This window comes from Loxodonta africana, chromosome X (assembly GCF_030014295.1).
Source record: "Loxodonta africana isolate mLoxAfr1 chromosome X, mLoxAfr1.hap2, whole genome shotgun sequence".
Taxonomy (NCBI): Eukaryota; Metazoa; Chordata; class Mammalia; order Proboscidea; family Elephantidae; genus Loxodonta; species Loxodonta africana.
In genome coordinates, this window is record NC_087369.1 from 166,864,162 (window position 1) to 166,888,515 (window position 24,354).

Consider the following 24,354-nt stretch of genomic DNA (forward strand, 5'->3'; position numbering starts at 1 on the left):
TAAAATACAAATGAATTTAACAAAATAAGTTCAAGACTTGCACATCGAAAACTACATAATACCACTGAAAGAAACTGAAGACATCAGAAATAAACAGAAAGACATCCCATGCTCTTATTTCAGAATACTTAATATTGTTAAGATGGCAATACTTCTCAAATTGATCTACAGATTCAACATAATTCCTATCAAAATCCTAGCTGGCTTCTTTGCAGAAAGTGATTAGTTGATCTTAAATTCATATGGAAACTCAAACCAAACCCAACTCACTGCCATATGTCAATTCTGACTCATAGCACCTCCCAGTAGGACAGAGTAGAACTGCCATAGGGTTTCCAAGGCCAGAAATCTTTACAGAAGAAGAAGAAGACTACCACATATTTCTCCCTCGGAGCAGCTGAAGGGTTCAAACCATTGACCTTTCATTTAGTGGCCAAGCTAAATGGTTAGCAGCCATAGCTTTTAACTACTATGCCACAAGGGTTTCCCTTTAATCACTAGAGAAATGCAAATCAAAACCACAATATTTACCACTTCACAAATATTAGGATGGCTATAATTTAAGTCATAAAATAACAAGTATTGACAAGGACGCAGAGAAACTGGAGACCTCATGCATTGCTGGTGGGAATGAAAAATGTTGCAGCCACTATGTAAAACAGTTTAGCAGTTACTCAAAAAGTTAAAGAATTACCATATGACCCAGCAATTCCACTCATAAATACATAAATAAATAAAATAAACAAACAAAAAGAAAACCTTAATGATTGAAAAATGACTAACTTTTCTAATTTAAGGTGCTTTAGGTGAGTATTTTTGTTTGTTGTTGTTCCCCTAGATTACTTAGGCTTCACAAAGAGACACAGGTTCACAGAAAAAGGAGAAAGAGAAACTAATCTTCAACACTATCTCTCATATCTTTTCAAGACCCAATGGATAAGATCTCTAGCCAAAAGCTATTCACCACTCCAAAGAGTATATGGTACATGTTGATAGTAGAGAAGTGGGATGTGTTGTCTCATCAAGAGATCTGGATGCATTCTTCTTTGGCCAAAGGAGAGCCAGTTCTGACTCACAGCAATCCTATATACAACAGAATGAAACACTGCCTGGTCTTTCGCCATCCACACAACTGTGTTATGTTTAAGCTCATTGTTGCAGCCACTGCATCAATCCATCTTGTTGAGGGTCTTCCTCATTTTCACTGACCATCTACTTTACCAAGCATGATGTCCTTCTCCAGGGATTGGTCCCTCCTGATAACATGTCCAAAGTATGTGAGACATAGTCTAGCCATCCTGGCTTCTAAGGAGCATTCTGGCTGTGCTTCTCCCAAGACGGATTTGTTCATTGTTTTGACAGTCTATGGTATATTCAATATTCTTCACCAACACCATAATTCATAGGCACCAATTCTTATTCAGTCTTCCTTATTCATCATCCAGCTTTCACATGCATATGAGGCAACTGAAAACACAATGGCTTGCGTCACATGCCCCTTAGTCTTCAAGATGACACCTTTGCTTTTTGACACTTTAAAGAGGTCTCCTGCCCAATACAATTTGTTCTTTGATTTCTTCACTGCTGCTTCCAAGATCTATCCTGAAGTATAATGCTGTCAGTGATAGGATAATATCCACATGCCTACAAGGAACAACAGTTAATACGATTATTATTGAAATTTATACACCAACCACTAGGGCCAAAGATGAAGAAATAGAAGATTTTTACCAGCTGCTGCAGCCTGGAATTCAACAAACATGCAATCAAGATGCATTACTGGCAGTTGGAATGTGAAAGTTGGAAACAAGAAGGATCAGTATTTGGAAAATATGGCCTCGGTGGCAGAAACAATGCCAGAGATCGAATGATAGAATTTTGCAAGACCAACGACTTCTTCATTGCAAATACCTTCTTTCACCAACATAAACGGTGACTATACACATGGACCTCGTCAGATGGAACACACAGAAATCAATTGACTACATCTGTGGAAAGAGCCGATAGAAAAGCTCAATATCATCAGTGAGAACAAGGCCAAGGGCCGACTGTGGAACAGGCCATCAATTGCTCATATGTAAGTTCAAGCTGAAACAGAAGAAAATCAGAACAAATCCACAAGAGCCAAAATATGACCTTGAGTATATCCCACCTGAATTTAGAGACCATGTGAAGAATAGATTTGATGCATTGAACACTAGTGACCGAAGACCAGACAAGTTGTGGAATGACATCAAGAAAATCATACATGAAGAAAGCAGGAGGTCATTGAAAAGACAGAAAAGAAAGAAAAGACCAAGATGGATGTCAGAGGAGACTTTGAAACTTGCTCTTGAGCGTCGAGCAGCTAAAGCAAAAGGAAGAATTGATGAAGCAAAAGAACTGAACAGAAGATTTCAGAGGGCCTCTCGAGAAGACAAAGTAAAGTATTATAATGACTTGTGCAAAGAGCTGAAGATGGAAAACCAAAAGGGAAGAACACGCTTGGCGTTTCTGAAGCTGAAAGAACTGAAGAAAAAATTCAAGCCTCGAGTTGCAATAGTGAAGGAGTCTGTGGGGAAAATATTAAACGAGGCAGGAAGCATCAAAAGAAGATGGAAGGAATACACAAAGTCATTATACCAAAAAGAATTAGTCAATGTTCAACCATTTCAAGGGGTAGCATATGATCAGGAACCAATGGTACTGAAGGAAGAAGTCCAAGGTGCTCTGAAGGCATTGGCAAAAAACAAGGCTACAGGAGTTGATGGAATATCAATATCAACTGAGATGTTCCAATAAACAGATGCAGCACTGGAGGTGCTCACTCTTCTATGCCAAGAAATATGTAAGACAGCTTCCTGGACAACTGACTGGAAGAGATCCATATTTATGCCTATTCTCAAGAAAGGTGATCCAACCGAATGTGGAAATTATAGGACAATATCATTAATATCACACGCAAGTAAAATTTTGCTGAAGATCATTCAAAAACGGCTGCAGCAGTATATCGACAGGGAACTGCCAGAAATTCAGGCCGTTTTCAGAAGAGGACATGGAACCAGGGATATCATTGCTGATGTCAGATGGATCCTGGCTGAAAGCAGGGAATACCAGAAGGATGTTTACCTGTATTTTATTGACTATGCAAAGGCATTCGACTGTGTGGATCATAAAAAATTATGGATAACATTGAGAACAATGGGAATTCCAGAACCCTTAATCGTGCTCATGAGGAACCTTTACATAGATCAAGAGGCAGTTGTTCGGACAGAATAAGGGGATGCAGATTGGTTTAAAGTCAGGAAAGGTGTGCGTCAGGGTTGTATTCTTTCACCATACTTCTTCAATCTGTATGCTGAGCAAATAATCCGAGAAGCTGGACTATATGAAGAAGAACGGGGCATCAGGATTGGAGGGAGACTCATTAACAACCTGCATTATGCAGATGACACTACTTTGCTTGCTGAAAGTGAGAAGGACTTGAAGCACTTACTGATGAAGATCAAAGACCACAGCCCTCAGTATGGATTGCACCTCAACATAAAGAAAACAAAAATCCTCACAACTGGACCAATGAGCAACATCATGATAAATGGAGAAAAGATTGAAGTTGCCAAGTATTTCATTTTACTTGGATCCGCAATCAACAGCCATGGAAGCAGCAGTCAAGAAATCAAAAGACGTGTTGCATTGGGTAAATCTGCTGCAAAGGACCTCTTTAAAGTATTGAAGAGCAAAGATGTCACCTTGAAGACTAAGGTGCGCCTGACCGAAGCCATGGTATTTTCAATCACATCATATGCATGTGAAAGCTGGACAATGAATAAGGAAGACCGAAGAAGAGTTGGCACCTTTGAATTGTGGTGTTGGTGAAGAATATTGAATATACCATGGACTGCCAAAAGAACAAACAAATCTGCCTTGGAAGATGTGCGGCCAGAATGCTCCTTAGAGGCAAGGATGGCGCGACTGCATCTTACATACCTTGGACATATAGTCAGGAGGGATCGGTTCCTGGAGAAGGACATCATGCTTGGCAGAGTACAGGGTCAGTGGAAAAGAGGAAGACCCTCAACGAGGTGGATTGACACAGTGGCTGCAACAACGAGCTCAAGCATAACAACGGTTGTAAGGATTGCTCAGGACCGGGCAGTGTTTTGTTCTGTTGTGTATAGGGTCGCTATGGGTCAGAACCGACTCGATGGCACCTAACAACAACAACAGCTTCTATGGGTGTTGATTGTGGATCCAAGTAAAATGAAATCCTTGACAACTGCAATCTTTTCTCCATTTATCATGATGTTGCTTATTGATGCAGTTGTGAGGATTCTGTTTTCTTTATGTTGAGGTGTAATCCATATGAAGGCTGTGGTCTTTGATCTTCATCAGTAAGTGCTTCCTCTTCACTTTCAGCTGGCAAATAAGGTTGTGTCACCTGCATAACACAGGTTGTTAATTACACTGTAAACCAGGGGAAATGTGAGGCTGCATTAAAGATTGATTTGTGAATGAAAATTATGTTTACGAATAACAACAAAAACTAATCTATCTGTTAACCAAAAGACAAGAGGACCATATGCTTTGCTGCCCCACAGGCCTCATCACAGGACATTTTTGCATGCAGGAATCAGCTTATAGCAACAAAAGTCCAACCTATGTGCTTTGCCTTTGTTCAAAAGATGTGTACCTTTTTGAAAGTGGCATTTCTAGAAATAAATGCATAACACAAACAGTATAATAGGTAATAGCTCAGTTGACACAAAAGTAAAAGTTCTTAATATACTGAAGGAAATAGAAGCTGCATTTCAAATCCATTAATATTAATGTTCCAAGCCCATGACAATGTATATTGATCATCCTATTTTATTACTCAATCCTAAATGAGCTATAAGAGTTTCCACCAATATTTTAGTCAGTTATGTTTGCTGTTTATTGCATTTATCAGGTATTTAGTTATTAAGAGGGCAATATGAGCTGGGGGGGAAGAAATTAATGAAGTTGCTGATTTTGGAAATTTTGTTTTAAATTTCTTTGTATTTGCGTATTAATTTTAGAATTTGTGATATTCAAGACAAGAGTTACTGAGTAGTGCCCTTTTCTTTTCTACAGATTGAAAGAAGAATATAAAATAAAGGGTAATACAATTTCTTCATAAAACAAATCCTAACCCTTGGAAGTCAGAATCATTCATTTAATCTTCCTAGAAGTTTTGATGATAATGTAGGAAATACAATTTACAAATTCATTTATTCACTCACTCATTCAGCCAGTATTTATTTTGAGGCCGCTATGTGTCAGTTATTCTTTGTGGTAGAGATACTGGGGAGAACAATAAAAACAAAGCCCCTGCCTTCATAGAGATATATCCTAGAGGGACAGAAACAGAAAAGGAGTGAATGAATGGAATGGATGAAAGAACAAACAAACAAAAGAATATAAGGTCAGGTTGTAATAAGTGTCATAAAGTGAAATAAATCAGGGTGCAGATACAGACAATGATGGAGGGACTACAGATAATTCAGATGCTGTTTTCATAGTTGATTTTAATAGTTTTAGATATAAAGGTAAAGTTATTATGAAAAAATTACAAGGATAATACATGTAGACTGTTGGATCAGAGTTACCTAAACTTGCTTGACTATTATTATTCCACAAAATGATTTGTTGTGTGAAAAATTACTCACATCAGTCAGTTGTTTTAATATTTTATAGACACAATCATAATGAATCTTTTGGATAAGTCATTTAGATTCTGTACTCTTAGCATTAATAGATAATTTTATCACAACTGATTACATATTTCAGGCAGGAGAAGTGGATACTTTCCAGAAATAGAATCAAGTACATTTACTTGAAATTCTTCAAATGATTTCTGATTATATTGCACATTACATTCTGTGTTTATTAAAGAATTATCTTAGGTAGTTTCTCTAAAATGTTTGGTGAAAAAAATCAGCCAATATAATCTAACAACTGTCTCAAAAAAAAAAAAATCCTCATAATCCTCCCTGTCCTGCTTCCAAGCTTCTGACTTATAATGACCTCCAAGATGTTTCTCTTAATTTTGTTCCCGTCTATCTGTTTTTATTGCTGCCACTCTAACTCATCTCTCTCCTTGAACAACTGTCTACCTTCCTAAATTATTTGTCTCTTTGCCTTTCTTCCTGCTTATCTGTCTTTCTAAAAAAAGGTTAGTCAATATTTCTGAAATATGACTATGATCATGTCTCTCCTCTCAGAATCCTTCAAAGGTTCCTCATTGCTCACTGACTTACCAGTGTTCTCCAACAGCAATTATATATTATAATATTAGCCAACCAGTATCACAGAGGGAGTTCACAGCCAGTGAGGGTCAGCTGTCATACTGCGCTGGCCATCATTTATATAGTTTAGTTCATTGTGTTGCAGTTCCTCTTTCTGCTCTTAACATCCTATAAATACATATATTATAAAAGAAAACAAGCCTAATAATCTAAATATCATCCTCAAAAAGAGAGAAAAATAAAGAATGAAAAAGAATACTAAATATAAAGGAGAAATCAATGAAATAGGAAACAAAGGTACAAATGATAAACTCTTAAAAAGATTGATCAAGAAAAATACAGAAGAATCATTGACATCAATAATGACAAAGGGAAATCATTACAGGTTCTACAGACAATAAAAAGAAAAAATAAAAGGATCTTAGTAACACCTTCATAAAAATAAATTTGAAAAATTAGACTAAAATGGTACATTGCTAGAAAAACACAACAAACCAAAACTGACACAGGAAATAGAAAATGCCATGCTAAGATGGTTTCGCCTGTGAGTTTTCTAAAGTTTTAAGCAAGTAATAACACTAATATTACATACATTCCCACAGAATAGAAAAGGAAAGAAATACTTCCCTATTAATTTACTAAAGGCACAGCTTTTATATAACATTTTATAAGGATATGACAAGAATAGAAAATTATATGGCAGTCTCTCCCGATTGCAGACACAAACATGTAAATAAAATATTAGCTAATTGAATGCAGTGGTATATAAAAGGGATAAAATGTATTTTGACAGAGGTAGATTAGTCTATAAAGGCAATTGATTTAATATGTAAAAATCAATCAATGTAATCATCACATGGACATAATAAGGGAGGAAAATTACATGATCATCTCCATGGATGGAGAAAAAGAACTTACCAGAATTCAACGCTTCTTCATGAAATATTCTTACCAAACAGAGAATAAAAGGGAAGAGCCAAAAAATGATTTAACGAAAAGAGTACAAGAATTCTCCAGGAAACATCATATGTAATGGTGGAATATTGAGAGCTTTCCTTCCCGAGATCAGGATGTAACAAGGACACCAAAACTGCAACTTCCTTCAACATTCTACTAGAAATCCTGGACAGTGCAATACTGAAAAAGTAAGATAAAATCCTTACTAGTTGAAATAAAAGAAATAAAGTTATCATTATTGACAGATGACATGACTATAAACTTAACATGACTGAAAAGTCGATTGAATATACAGACAACTCATTAGAATAAGTAAATTTTTCTAGGTGGCTGGATACAGGCTTAATACACAAATTTATTATTATATTTATATATCACAAAGTAAAAAATGAATTTTAAACAATGAAATTAAAAACACCATTTATAATACCATCAACAAATCCGGCATGTAGCAATAAATCTAACTAAAGATATGACTGACTTCTACACAGAAAACCATGAAATATTACTAAGAAAAAATTTTAACAGGCCTAAACAACTGGGGAGGTACATCATGTTTGTTCATTGGAAGACTCACGATATGTCATTTCTCCCCAGATTGATCCATAGATTCAATGCAATCGCAGTCAAAGTACCCTTGAAAACATGTGCAAAATTGCCAATTTGATTCTACAATGTATTTGAAAATGCAAAGGGCCAATAACAGCTAAGACAATCATAGAAAAGAAGAAAGCTGTAGAACATACATATTATTGTCTGTGTTGTTGTTAGGTGCCGTTGAGTCAGTTCCGATTCATGGTGACCCTACGTACAACAGAACAAAACACTGCCCAGTCCTGCGCCATTCTCACAATTGTTGTTATGCTTGAGCCCGTTTTTGTGCCCACTCTGTCAATCTATCTCCTTGAGGGTCCTCCTCTTTTTCACTGACACTCTAGTTTACCAAGCATGATGTCCTTTTCCAGGGACTGGTCCCTCCTGATAACATATCCAAAGTACTGGAAATGAAGTCCCACCATCCTCACTTCTAAGGAACATTCTGGCTGCACTTCTTCAAAGACAGATTTGTTCATTCTTCTAGCAGGTCACCAACCCAAGAAAAAAAAAAACCAACTGCCGTCGAGTCAAATCCGACTCATACAGACATTATAGGACAGAGTAGAACTCCCCCATGGGGTTTCCAAGGAGTGCCTGGTGAATTCTAGCAGTCCACAGTATATTCAATATTCTTCACCAACACCATAATTCAAAGGTGTCAATTCTTCTTCAGTCTTCCTTATTCATTGTCCAACTTTCATACGCACGTGTGGAGATTGAAAATATTATGGCTCGGGTCAGGCACACCTTAGTCCTCAAACTGACATCTTCACTTTTTAACACTTAAAAGAAGTCTTTTGCATCAGATTTCCCCAATGCGTCGTTTAATTTCTTGACTAATGCTTCCATGGGTGTTGATTGTGGATCCAAGTAAAATGAAATCCTTGACAACTTCAATATTTTCTCCCTTTATCATGATGATGCTTACTGGTCCAGTTGTGAGGGTTTTTGTTTTCTTTATGTTGAGGTGCAATCCATACTGAAAGCTGCAGTCTCTGATCTTCATCAGTAAGTGCTTCAAGTCCTCTTCACTTTCAGCAAAGTTGTGTCATCTGAATATCACAGGCTATTAACGAGTCTGCCACAAATCCTGACGCCACATTCTTCTTCATATAGTCCAGATTCTCAGATTATTTGCTCAGCATGCAGAATGAATAAGTATGGTGAAAAGATACAACCCTGAAACACACCCCTCCAGATTTTAAATCACACAGTATCCCCTTGTTCTATTTGAACGACTGCCTCTTGGTCTATGAACAGGTTCCTCATGAGCACAATTAAGTGTTCTGGAATTCCATTCTTTATAACGTTATACATAAGTTGTCATGATCCACAGAGTCAAATGCCTTTCTATAGTCAATAAAACACAGGTAAACATATTTCTGGTATTCTCTGCTTTCAATCAAAATCCACCTGCCATCAGCAATGATACCTCTCATTTCACATCCTCTTCTAAATCCTACATGAATTTCTGGCAGTTCCCTGTCAATGTAATTCTGCAAACATTTTTGAATGATCGTCAGCAAAATTTTACTTGCATGTGATATTAACGATCTTGTTCAATAATTTCTGCATTCTGTTGGACTGCCTTTCTTTGAAATGGGCAAAAATATGAATCTCTTCCCATTGGTTGGCCAGGTAGCTGTCTTCGAAATTTCTTGGCATAGTCGAGTGAGGGCTGCCAGTGTTGCATCTCTTTGGTGAAACATCGCATTTGGTATTCTATCAATTCCTGGAGCCTTGTTTTGCACTAATGCCTTCAGTGAATCTTGGACTTTTTCCTTCAGTACCGTTGGTTCTTGATCATATGTTACTTCCTGAAATGGCTGAACATTGACCAATTCTTTTTGGTACAGTGACTGTGTATTCCTTCCATCTTCTTTTGATGCTTCCTGCATTGTTTAACATTTTCCTGGTAGAATCCTTCAACACTGCAACTTGAGGCTTGAATTTTTTCTTCAGTTCTTTCAGATTGAGAAATGACAAGCATGTTTCTCCCTCTTGGGTTTCTAACTCCAGGTCTTTGCATATTTCATCACAGTATTTACTTTGTCTTCTCGAGGCACCCTTTGAAGTCTTCCGTTCAGCTCTTTTACTTCACCATTTCTTTCTTTCGCTTTAGCTACTCTATGTTCAAGAGTAAGTCTCAGTCTCTCTGACATTCATTTTAGTCTTTTCTCTCTCTTGATGACCTTTGGCTTTCTTCATGGATGATGTCCTTGATGTCATTCCACAACTCGTCTGGTCTTCAGTCATTAGTGTTCGATGAGTCCAATCTACTCTTGAGGTGGTCTCCAAATTCAGGTGGGATATACTCAAGGTTGTATTTTGGTTCTCGTGGACTTGTTTTAATTTTCTTCCGCTTCAACTTGAACTTGCATATGAGAAATTGATGGTCTTTTCTGCAGTTAGCCCTGGGCCTTCTTCTGACTGATGATATTGAGCTTCTCCATCTTCTCTTTCCACAGATGTAGTTGATTTGATTCCTTTGTTTTCCATCTGGCAAGGTCCATGTGTATAGGTACTATTTATGTTGTTGAAAAAAGGTATTTGCAATGAAGAAGTCATTGGTTTTGCAAAATTCTACCATGTAATCTCCAATGTCATTTCTATCACCAAGGCCATCTTTTCCAGCTACTGATCTTCTTTGTTTCCGACTTTGGAATTCCAATCACCAGTAATTATCAACGCAAGTTGATTGCATGTTTGATCAACTTCAGACTATGGTAGTTGGTAAAAATCTTCAGTTTCTTCATCTTTGGCCTTAGTGGTTGGTATGTAAATTTGAATAATAGTCGTATTAACTCATCTTCCATGTAGGCATATGGATATTATCCTATCACTCACATGTTGTACTTCTGGATAGATCTTGAAGTATTCTTTTCGACGTGAATGCAATGCCATTCCTCTTCAGTTTGGCATTCCTGGCACAGTAGACCATATGAGTGTCCAAATTCAAAATGGCCAATACCAGTCCATTTCACCTCACTAATGCATAGGAGATAGATCTTTATGTGGTCCATTTTCTTAGATTCATACTTCGTACATTCCACGCTCCAATTATTAATGGATGTTTGTAGCTTTTTCTTCTCATTTTGAGTCATGCCACATCAGCAAATGAAGGTCCCAAAAGCTTTAGTCCACCGATGTCATTAAGATTGACTCTACTTTGAGGAGGCTGCTCCTCCCCAGTCATATTTTGAGTGCTTCCAACCTGTGGGGCTCATCTTCCAGCACTGCATCAGACAGTGTTTTGCTACTATTTATAAGGTTTTCACTGGACAATTTTTTCAGAAGTAGACCGCTTTGTCCTTCTTTCTAGTCTGTCTTAGTCTGGAAGCTCTACTGAAGCCAGTCCACCATGTGTGGCCCTGCTGGTATTTGAAATATTGGTGGCATAGCTTCCAGCAACATGCAAGCCACCACAGTACGACAAACTGACAAATGAGTGGTAGTTTATGCATATTAATCTTAATACAACAACCCTGTGAGATAGGTATTATTATCACAAGTGTGTGAATATGGAAATTCAGATATAGAGAGTTTTATGATTTGCTTAAGGTCTAATAGCTGGACTGTGGATATTTCTTCTCTACTGCACTACACTCCCTCTCTTTGTAACAGGAATAAATAGAACAGAGGAAAGAGTTCAGACTAGGAAAGAGGGCAATAGAGAAGACTTCTCACAGTAGGTGGCTCAAGCGGCATTTGTAAAGGAATAATGGGCTTAAGCCAATTGAAGAACTAAGAAAAGGCAGAACACCACCTACACATAGGTACTGAGTTGTTCAAGAGCATGTTGCAGTCATAAGATACAAGTAGTGAATCATGGTGAGAATTTAGGGTGAAAGAGAAGGCATTTGATTCACGACAGGAACAATATCATGAAGGACGTTGGATTCATATCAAAAACTTTGAATTTCACCCTGATGGTGATAAAGTAAAATCTTTTTTTTTTTTTAATTGTGCCTTAGCTGAAAGTTTACAGAGCATATTAGATTCCCATTCAATAGTTTGTATATAAAGTGTTTCATGACCTTGGTTTCATTCCTCACAAAGTGTCAGCTCTCTCCCCATTTCCGCCCTGTGTTCCCCATCTCTTTTCCTCCTGATTTTCTACCCTTCCTGCCTTCTTCTAATCTTTGCTTTTAAGCAAATATTGACTTTTGATCTCATATAATTGATGGTTCTAAGGAGCACATTCCTCTTGGGTGTTACTGTTTATTTTATGGGCTTGTCTGTTGTTCAGCTGGAGGGTGGTCTCTGTGAATGGCTTTAATTCCAGGTCAGAAGGGTGTCTCAGGGTCATAGTCTCAGGGGTTCCTCCAGTCTCTGTCAGACCAGTTTAAGCCTGCTTTTGTGTGAGTGTGTGTGAATTTGATTTTTTTCCTACAATTTTCTCCCACTCTGTCCGGGACCCTCCGTTGTGATACCAGTCAGAGAGGTCGGTAGTGGCAGCTGGGCAACATCTAGTTCTGGTCTTGGGGTTATGTAGGCTGTGGATCTTGTGGTCCATTAGTTGTTTGGACTAACTACTCCCTTGAGCCTTTGGTTTTCTCCACTCTCCTGTGCTCCGGATGGGAAGAGACCAACAGCTGTATCCTAGATAGCTGCTTGCAAGCTTCCAAGACCCCAGACATCACTCACCAAAGTATGAAGCAGAACATTGTCTTCATGAACTATGTTGTGTCAATTGACATAGATGTCCCCTGAGTCTATGGTTCTTTGCCTTCAAGCCTAGGAACTTCATCATGCAAGGTGTTTAGTTATGTCTAAGTAAATTCCCTATTGTCTATATTAATATATGAAGAGGACCTACAGTCTATAGGGTCATTATGAGTCGGGATCGACTCGACGGCAACAAGTTTGGTTTTTTTTTTCGGTTTACAGTCACGTATGTAGAAATACCAACCACCAAACCTGTATCTGCCAATGGGTATCCTCCCTTACACCCTTCCACACCCCTTGGCATATCTACCTATGCATCCATTCGTAAATTATTGTTTGTTAATACTATTATTTCAGGATTGCCTATGCTATAGTAGTTATTGTAGTTGTCCTTTATTCTTCTGTTCCTCTCAGCATCCTCTCTTGCCTTGGTTATGTTGTGCTGACTTCTCCCATATTGTATATTGTCATTCCCTTCACCAATATTAACACATGTCTTCTATTTGGAAGCCCTGGTGGCATAGTAGTTAAGTGCTACAGTTGCTAACCAAGAGGTCGGCAGTTCGAATCCGCCAGGCGCTCCTTGGAAACTCTGTCGGGCAGTTCTACTCTGTCCGTATAGGGTCGCTATGAGTCAGAATCGACTTGACGGCAGTGGGTAGTGGGTCTATTTGGTAATTTTCTCTCCCTCCCTTTCTCATCCCTGGTAACCATCAAAGTATGTTTTTCTCTTTCCTTTCTTTTTTTTTCTGTGTATACCTTTTGCTGTTACTTTATAAAAGTAGTCTGAAATAATATTTGTCCTTTTGTGATTGACTTATTTCACTCAACATAATGTCCTCCAAATCCACCCATGTTGTGAAATATTTCGCAGATTCACCATTATTCTTTATCATTGTCTAGTATTCCATTGTGTGTATGTACCACAGTTTGTTAATCCATTCATCTGTTGATGGGTAATTACATTGCTTCCATCTTTTTGCTATTGTGAATAATGCTATAATGAACATGGGTGTGCATATGTCTATTCATGTCACCATTCTTATTTCTTTAGGGTATATAACTAGGAGCGGAATTGCTGGATCATATGGTATTTCTATACCTACCAACCAAAACCAAACCAAACCCAGTGCTGTCGAGTCAATCCCAACTCATAGCGACCCTATAGGACAGAGTAGAACTGCCCCATAGAGTTTCCAAGGAGAACCTGGCAGATTCAAACTGCCGACTCTTTGGTTAGCAGCTGTAGCACTTAACCACTACCCACCAGGGTTTCCTTCTATACCTATAGACTAGGAAAAAAAAATTGGCTACAACATATCTGACAAGAATCTAATCTCTATAATTTATAGAAAACATCAACACCTCAACAATAAAAAGACAAACAATTCAATTAAAAAATGGGCAAAGGGTATGAACATACTTCGCCAAAGAATGCATTTAGGCAGCTAACAATCATGAAGAAATGCTCACGATCATTAGAAATTAAAAAAAAAAAAAAACTATTGCCATCGAGTCAATTCTGACTCATAGCAAACCTATAGGACAGAGTAGAACTGCCCCACAGGGTTTCTAAGGAGCGTCTGGTAGATTCGAACTGCTGATGTTTTGGTTAGCAGCCGAACTCTTAACCACTATGCCACCAGGGTTTCCAACCCATTAGCAATTAGAGAGATGAAAATCAAAACTACAGTGAGATACCATCTCACCCTGACATTACTGGCACTAATCAAAGAAATAGAAAATAACAAATGTTGGTGAGGTTGTGGGGAGATTGGAACTCATAAACTGCTGGTGGGAATGCAAAATGTTACAACCGCTATGGAAAATGGCATGGCACTTCCTCAAAAAGCTAGAAATAGAAATACCATATGATTCGGGCATTCTCTTAAGTGATCAATACTGCATAAAATGATTCCACAATATTTCAATAATCAGGAGATGGGATCCCTTTTCAATTATAAAGTAATACCTACTATATTAAAATCTTGACAAATCATTCCACTGTGTACACTATTCCTTGGTCCCTTTCTCTCTTAGTCATACTGGCCTAGCTAAACCATAACCCTGATTAAACTCTAAGCATACTCAATGCCCGAAATAAATGCGGAAGGGTAAAAACACACAATTCCACTGACAGTTACCATTTTAAAATGATGACCACTAATTTCATACGCTTCCAAATACTCCTATTACTCTGGTTTTTTTTTTTTTTTTTTTGGTCTATCCTTTCTCTCATACCCTTAGACTACTATCTCAAACTTTTTTCCATCTTTTCAAACTTTTAACACCTCCTCTCCAATCCTCACTCTCAGCTGATAATTTTCCTTCCTATTTCACTGAGGATGTTTAAGAATTAGAAAAGAATTTCCACATGCTCCCACCAACCACATCTACCCACCTACCTACATCTGTGCCTGTATACTCTGTGCCAATTTAGAGACAGATATCCAGTAATTGCCCCCTCACTACATCAACAATTTTATTCTCTCTAATGGATTTTTCTAATCAGAATGAAAAACAAACTATTATTCCAAAATAAAAATAAATCCTCTCTTAAGCCCACTTTTTCTTCCATCTACAGCCTTATTGCTTTTTATTTACAGCAAAACAACTTGAAATAATTGCCCATAGTGGTTTTGCCCTATTTCTCTCCTCCCATCCTCTCTTGAACCAACACAAATCTGGTTTTTGCATCCACTCATTCCCTAGATTATCCCAATCAGTATCTTGTCTTCTAATACCAACCAAATGCTACAACTCACAAATATATACCTCCATTACTTGGATGCCTAATAGACCTCTTAAACTTAACATGCCCAAAGAAAAGGCCCTGATATTCCCCTCAAAAGAAGTTTTTTTTTTGCAGTCTTCCTCATTTCAGACTAAAGCAACTCCATCCCTATAGTTCTTTAAGTTGCTCAGGTCATACTTGACTTCACACTCTCTCTCACACTTCACACCTAATCTTACAGGAAATCTAGTTGTATTTAACTACAAAATATACCTAGAATACAATCATTTATCATCATCTCCACTGACACCACATTAGGTCCTGCCAACATCATCTCTTACCTGGATTGTTGCAACAGCCCACAAATTAATGTCCTGGATTCTGCCTTTCCAGTCTTTCATTCCATTCTCAACACAATAGCTAGAGTAATCCTGTTAAAATGAAAGTCATAACACATCTCTTTTCATGTTAAACTTCTGCAAAAGTTTCCAGTTTCCCTCAGAGTAAGGAGCTAAGCCCTTGCTAATTCCAATAATATCCCACTGATCTCTATCTAGTTCTTCAACCTCATTTCCAACAACTCTGACTGTCTCTCACTAATCTCTGTCTTAACTGGCTTTCTTATTGTCCTTTTAACACACCAAGCAGGTTCCCAATAGGTATTTTTGCCCTTTCAACTATTTTTCATATAATTTTCATCTCCCAGATATCTGTATGACAACATCCCTCACTTCCTTCAGTTCCATACTCAAAAGAGACTTGCTCATGGCATCTGCTTCAAGTTAGGGTGCAAAATTTTGGAAAGAGCATGGCTCTCAGTCTAACAACTAAAAATGTCAGATAAGTTACAAAGTCACAGTTAAAAAGAAGCAGAAACAAACAAGCAAACAAAAAAAAAATCAGAAAGTAAACTAAATTCCAGAAAAGAACAAGGCCTTTATAAGAGAGATCTGTAAGTGTTTTGTCCCTTGTAGGATGGTGGGAAGTTTTTTTTTTTTTTTTTTGGTCATAAGCTCAGATAAAAACAAACTAGCCAAAAATTTTATTAAGTTTTAATGCCTGCATGTGGGCTGAAATGTTAGATTAAAATTTCTAGGAGCTCCAGCCACAGAACGAGTTTGTATTCACCTGCCAAATATTTCCTGTGAGTCTTCATTGAGTGCACAGGAGTATTTTGCCAAAAGGTAGGGATATGGCAGGAGAGCTGAGAGAAATCCCTTCTAGTTATTCTGGTTTGTCACAAATCGAAAGTAACGCGATTACCTCTGAAGACTGGTGGCCAGGCAGCAGGGTGGAGAGAAATCTCCTGAGGTGCAGAAAGCCTGGGGAGGACAAGAGAGCAAAGAGAACTATGCAGTTCCCCTAAAAGTTGGAAGTCATGCTGGAGAGTAGAGTAATATCTGCCACAATTTGGAAACCACAAAGAGATAAACTGTATTCATGGATTGGAGTATTTGACATTATTAAGATGTCCATTCTCTCCAAATTTATCCAAAGATTCAACACATTCCCATCAAAACTCCAGCAGGATTTTTAGAGGTCCAAGCTGCACTGAAGGCACTGGCAAAAAACAAGGTGCCAGGAATTGATGGAATATCAATTGAGATGTTTCAACAAATGCATGCACAGCTAGAGGTGCTCGCTCATCTATGCCAAGAAATTTGGAAGGCAGCTTCCTGGCCAACTGACCGGAGAGATTCATATTTATGCCTATTCCCAAGAAAGGTGATCCAACCAAATCTGGAAATTATAGAACAATATCATTAATATCACACGCAAGCAACATTTTGCTGAAGATCACTCAAAAGCAGCTGCAGCAGTATATCAACAGGGAACTGTGGGAAATTCAGGCCGGAGTCAGAAGAGGATATGGAACAAGGGATATCATTACTGATGTTAAATGGTTGCTGGCTGAAAGCAGAGAATACCAGAAAGATGTTTACCTGTGTTCTACTGACTAAGCAAAAGCATTCAAATATATGGATCATAAAAAATTATGCATAACATTGTGAAGAATGGGAATTCCAGAACACTTAATTGTGCTCATGAGGAACCTTTACATAGATCAAGAGGCAGTCGTTCGAACAGAACAAGAGGATACTACATGGTTTAAAGTCAGGAAAGTGCACATCAGGATTATATCCTTTCACCATACTTATTCAATCTGCATGCTGAGCAAATAATCTGAGAATCTGGACTATATGAAGAAGAACGGGGCATCAGGATTGGAGGAAGACTCATTAACAACCTGCAACATGCAGATAACACAACCTTGCTTGCTGAAAGTGAAGAGCACTTAAAGCACTTACTGATGAAGATCAAAGACCACAGCCTTCAGTATGTGTTGCACCTCAACATAAAGAAAACAAAAACCCTCACAACTGGACCAATAAACAACATCATGATAAACAGAGAAAAGATTGAAGTTGTCAAGGATTTCATTTTACTTGGATCCACAATCAATACCCATGGAAATAGCAGTCAAGAAATCAAATTACGTATTCCACTGGGAAAATATGCTGCAAGAGAGCTCTTTAAAGTTTTAAAAAGCAAAGATGTCACCTTGAAGACAAAGCTGCACCTGACCCAAGCCATGGTGTTTTCCAGCAAAAGCTGGATGATGAATAAGTAAGACCGAAGAATTGATGCCTTTGAATTATGGTGTTGGTGAAGAATGCTAAATATACCATACACTGTCAAAACAATGAACAAATCTGTCTTGGAAGAAGCACAGCCAGAATGCTCCTTAGAAGCCAGGATGGCTAGACTACATCTCACATACTTTGGACATGTTATCAGGAGGGACCAGTCCCTGGAGAAGGACATCATGCTTGGTAAAGTAGATGGTCAGTGAAAAAGAGGAAGACCCTTGATGAGATGGATTGATACAGTGGCTGCAACAATGGGCTCAAACATAGCAGTGATTGTGAGGATGGCGCAGGACTGGGCAGTGTTTCATTCTGTTGTACATAGGGTCTCTATGAGTGGGAACTGACTTAATAGCGCCTGACAACAACAACAACAACATAAAACTATAATAATCGAGACATTGTAGTGTTGGTGTAAGAACAGGTAAACAGGCCAATGGATCAGAATAGGAGAGTACAGAAGAGTCCAACATCATCAATGTATTTTCAACCAATGCACCAAGTCATTTCGATAGGGAAAGGAAAATCTTCTTAACAAATGGTAATGAAACAACTCGATATATGTATGGAACCTTGACTCCCCTGCCTTATTCCATACATCATAGACCTAAGTATATATCCCACAACCATAAAGATTCTAGAAGAAAGCATAGGAGAATATTTTCATGACCTTAAGGTAAGTAAACTTTCTTGACAGATTACAAAATACTAACCATAAAAATTTTTGTTGATAAGATGAGCTTCATCAAATCAAAATTTTCTTTTTATCAAAGGAAAAAAAAACCATTACCATTAAAATTAATAGGCAAAGCCAAGGCTGAGAAAGGTAGGCAAACACTCCTATTCAAAAATACATAAAGAAATTCCAGAAAATGAACAAAAGCCAAAGAACACAATAAAAAATAGGCGATTAAGATTTTTAAAGATAGACAAATGATAAATAAACACATTAAAAGGTGTTCAACTTCATTAGTCATCAGAGAAATGCAAAACAAAACCACAATGTAATGCCACTACAAACTTAATAGTGTGGCTATCATAAAAAATGTAGAAAATACCAAATATATGTGACAATGTGGAGTAACTGGAATTCTCCCACAGTGCTAGTAAGAGTATAAAATGGTACAATAGTTTTGGCAAACTCTTTGGCAGCTATTTGTAAAGAAAAAAACACATCTACCCTGTACTACAGCAATTTCTCTTGCAGATATTTATCCAAGAGAATTGAAAACATGTCTACAAAAAGATTTTACTTACTATGTTCAAGATAGTCCTATACATAAAAGCCCCAAACTGAAACGATCCAAATTCTCATCAAAGAAGAATGAATGAACAATTTATGAAATACTCATATTGGATACTATTTAGCCACATAAAGTAACAAACTATTCATACACAACTTGGAGAAATCTCACCAACATTAAATTGAACTAAACTAGACACACACACATACACAACTGAAAGATTTCAGTAATATGAAGTCAAAGAACAGGGAAACTAAGGTTGCTTATAGAAGTGGAAGATGGATTGGCTGGTAGTGGGCAAAAGCAAACTTTATGGGGTGAAGGAAATGTTTTACATCCTGTTTCAGGTACTGGTAACACGGGTACATAGGTATATACAACTGTCAAACCTCAGTAATGGAACATTTAAGAACTATAAGTTTTATTATAAGTAAGTTATACCTCAATAAAAAGTCATCCTTTCTTCAATTCTTCCTTGAGTTTACTATTTTAAATTTCAATGCCAATACTTTATAACCCATTTCCCTCCTTTTCTTCTTCTTTTTTTTTTTACGTTAACACTTTCCCCCTTCGAATACATTAATATATAATTACTTATTTTATTTTTCCATCCTTCCCCATATTGTTTACTTGCTACGGTTAGGTAGTTTTGTCTGTCTTGTTCGTTGATATAAAGAACATTGCCTGACACACAGTAGATGCTCAATACGTATCTGTTGAATAAATGGATGGATGCTAAATAAATTGAAATTTAGAAGAACATATGCATTATAGTGAATATATAATGTTACTCCTATATATCCCCAAGAATAGGGATATTTAGAGTGTGTCATGGATTGAATTGTGTCCCCCCAGAATATGTATCAACTTGGTTAGGCCATGATTCCCAGTATTGTGTGGTTGTCCACCATTTTGTGATTGTAATTTTCTTATGTGTTGTGAATCCTAATCTCTGCCTGTGGTTAATGAGGCAAGATTGGATTATGTTAAGGAGAATTAGGGTGGGATGTAACATCCTTGCTCAGATCTCATCCCTGATCCAATGTAAGGGAAATTTCCTTGGGGTGTGGCCTGCACCATATTTTATCTTACTATAGATAAAAGGAGAGGGAGTTGAGCAGAGAGGGGGACATCGTACCACCAAGAAAGCAGCACGGGAGCAGAGCGTGTCCTTTGGTCCTGGGGTTCGTGCACAGAGAAACTCCTAGTTCAGGGGAAGATTGATGAGAAGGACTTTCTTCCAGAGCCTACAGAGAGAGAAAGCCTTCCCTGGAGCTGACACCCTGAATTTGGACTTCTAGCCTACTAGACTGTGAGAAAATAAATTTCTTTGTTAAAGCCATCCACTTGTGGTATTTCTGTTATACCAGCACTAGAAGACTAAGACAGAGTGCCTAGGTCCAGTGTGTCACTCTTCATAGGTACATACTGGGTTGGGTAGGCTGTTTTCTTTTGTTCATACAAATGGCTGTAATTTTTTAAGCATCACTGTCTCCTAATGGCATAACTACTAAACATTTATCTGGCAGTGAACTTTGGTTGAAGGGCGTATATCAAAATCGTGGGGTCAATTAAGGAAAATAAGTCATATTAGCCCATGTTATATTGAATAAACTAACAACTATAATTAACATTTAATTTGTCAAATAATGAGTTTGCAAATACCAATGTAAGATTTGCCTAAGGTCCCAGAGAAAATCAGTGATTAGCATTTATGCCAACTGATGGGTTTGAATGAGGGAGGTAGTGGGGGAGGCATAGGAATTGTTTCCTTCCTAAAGTTTCCCTTTGTTAGATGTGAACACAATAGGGCTTTGGGCCCACAAGAGAGAGTCTGTTTGAGCATTTTCACATGGATACTAACATGGAAGCAGTTCAGGACACACATAGTCAATTCCCTGGCAGTAGATCACAAACGTTACTTATAAAAATTACCTGTTATCCCTCTAGCCAGGGTTTACCACCGTTAACATGTCAATATATTTCCTGCCAGTCTTTTCTTGCATGAATTTGTAATAAAATTAATACAAACATACAAATATTTATACAATAATGGCCATAATTTTAGTCTGATTTTTTTTAATTTCATGTATCTTGACTTTTTTTTTTCTTATTTCTGAAAATTTATCTTTTCATTCACTCATTCATACTTCAAGAAACACTGCACTGGGAGGTAGAATTTATATTTATGCAACTCTATATTCAGATCAAGGAGCCCTGGTGGTGTGGTGGTTAAGAGCTCGGCTGCTAATTGAAAGATCAGAAGTTCGAACTCACCAGCTGCTCAGGGAAAGATGTAGCAGTCTGCATATTCAGTTTAGGATTCAAAGCAGGCCACATGATCGTGTAGTTTCCTCTTTTTCTGAGTTTCCCAAACACATAGAATATTACCTGATTCACAGTAGTTGAACAAATGAGATACAGGCATACCTCAAAGATTTTGCAGGCTCAGTTCCAGACCACCGCAATAAAGCGAATATTGCAATAAAGTGAGTCACATGATTTTTTTGGTTTCCCAGAGCATATAAAAGTTATGTTTACACTATACTGTAGTCCATTAAGTATGCAACAGCATTATGTCTAAAAAAATGTATATGCCTTAATTAAAATATACTTTATTACTAAAAATGCTACCTATCATCTGAGCATTCAACAAGTTATAATCTTCTTGCTGGTGGAAGATCTTGCCTCAATGTTGATGGCTGCTGACTGATCAGGGTGGTGGTTGTTGAAGATTGGGATGGGTGTGGCAATTTCTTAAAATAAGATAACAATGAAGGATGCCTCATCGATTGACTCTTCATTTAGCAGACGATTTCTCTGTAGCATATGGTGTGTTTGATGGCATTTTACCGACAGTGGAACTTCTCACAAAACTGGAGTGAATCCTGTCAAACTCTGCCACTGCCTTACCAACTAAGTGTATGTAATATTCTAAATCCTTTGTTGTCATTTCAACGATATTCACAGCATCTTCGCCAGGAGTAGATTCCATCTCGAGAAAACACTTTCTTTGCTCATCATAAGAAGCAACTCCTCAGCCATTAAAGTTTCATCATGAGACTGCAGCAATTCAGTCACATCTTCAGGGTCCACTTCTCATTCTAGTTCTTTTGCTATTTCCACCAGCTTTGCAGTGACTTCCTTCACTGAAGTCTCTTGAACCCCTGAAAGTCATCCATGAAGGTTGGAATCAACTTCTTCCAAACTCCTGTTAATGTTGATATTTTGATCTCCTCCTATGAAACACAAATGTTCTTATTGGCATCTAGGATGGTGAATCCTTCCAGAAGGTTGTCAATTTATGTTGCACAGATCCATCAGAGGAATCACCGTCTATGGCAGCTGTAGCCTTATGAAATGTATTTCTTAAATAATAAGACTTGAAAGTTGAAACTACTCCTTTATCCATGGGCTACAGAATGGATGTTGTGTTAGAAGGCATGAAAACAACATTGATCTCCTTGTTCATCTCCATCAGAGCTCTTGGGTGACTGGGTGCATTGTCAATGAGCGGTAATATTTTAGAAGGAATTTTTTTTCTGAGCAGTAGATCTCAACAATAGCCTTAAAATATTCAGTAAACCATATTGTAAACAGATGTGCTGTTATCCAGGCTTTGTTGCTCCATTTATGAAGCACAGGCAGAGTAGATTTAGCATAATTCTTAAGGGCCCTAAAATTCTCAGAATGGTAATTGAGCACTGGCTTCGGCTTAAAGTCACCAGCTGCCTTAGCCCCTAGCAAGAGAGTCAGCCTGTCACTTGAAGCTTTGAAGCCAAGCATTGGCTTCTCCTCTCTAGCTATGAAAGCCCTAGATGGCATCTTCTTAAAATATGAAGCTATTTGGTCTACACGGAAAAGCTATGGTTTAGTGTAGCCACCTTCATCAATTCTCTCAGCTAGATCTTCTGGATAACTTACTGCAGCTTCTACATCAGCACTTGCTCCTTCAGCTTGCAGTTTTATGTTATGGAGAGAGCTTCTTTCCTTAAATCTCATGAATCAACCTCTGCTAGCTTCAAACTTTTCTTCTGCAGCTTTCTTACCTCTCTCAGCCTTCATAGAAGTGAAGAGAGTTAGGGCCTTGCTCTGGATTAGGCTTTGGCTTAACAGAATGTTGTGGCTGGTTTGATCTTCTATCCAGACCACTAAAATTTTCTCCGTATCAGCAATAACGCTGTTTTGCTTTATCATTCGTGTGTTCACTGGAGTAGCACTTTTAATTTCTTTCAAGAACTTTTCCTTTGCATTCACAACTTGAATAACTGTTTGGCACAAGAGGCCTAGCTTTTGGCCTGTGTCAGCTTTCGACACGCCTTCCTCACTAAGCTTAATCATTTCTAGCTTTTGATTTAAAGTGAGAGCCAGGCGACCATTTCACTTGAACGCTAGAGACTACTGTAGGGTTATTAATTGGCCTAATTTCAATATTGTCCTGTCTCAGGGAATAGGGAGGCCTGAGGAGAGGGAGAGAGATGGGGGAATGCCCGGTCAGTGGAGCAGTCAAAACACATACATTTATTGATTAAGTTCACCATCTTATATGGGCGAGGTTCATGGAGCCCTAAAACAATTACAATAGTAACATTGAAGATCACAGATCACCATAACAAATATAATAATAATGAAAAAGTTTGAAATATTGTGAGAATTACCAAAATGTGACACAGAGACACAAAGTGAGCACATGCTGTTGAAAAAATGGTGCCAACAGACTTACTGGACGCAGGGTTGCCGCAAACCTACAATTTGTAAAAAAATGCAGTATCTGAGAAGCACAATACAGTGAAGCACAATAAAATGAGGTTTGCCTGTGTAGGGATATCATACTGATTTTGTTTGTGTTAACCCCAAGCACAAGAGTTCTATCCCAACCTCAGTACTTTTCCATTTTCTTATACTCTTTACCCACAAGATGCCAACAAAGAGCTTTTAGTTACAATAAAGAAGAAACATGTGTTTTCTGGAAAGAAACTAATTTAATGTTTCCCACGTACTGTCTTCAAAGTTTTCCAAAGCCAGGTACCCACCTCCAGCTCTACTTGCCTTTTCTGGCTTGGAGTAGTAAGCTGATAGAGAAAATCCTGAATGTTGTTAGGATCAAATGGACATGGTTTGAAACTTGTGTCTTCCATTTACTGCTTTGTGATCTTGGTCTTGGGCAAGTCACTTAAGCTCTCTAAGCATTAGTCTCTTCACTGTAAAGTGAAGATGACAGTAATATGTATCTTGTAGTGTTTATGAGAATTGAGTAACAC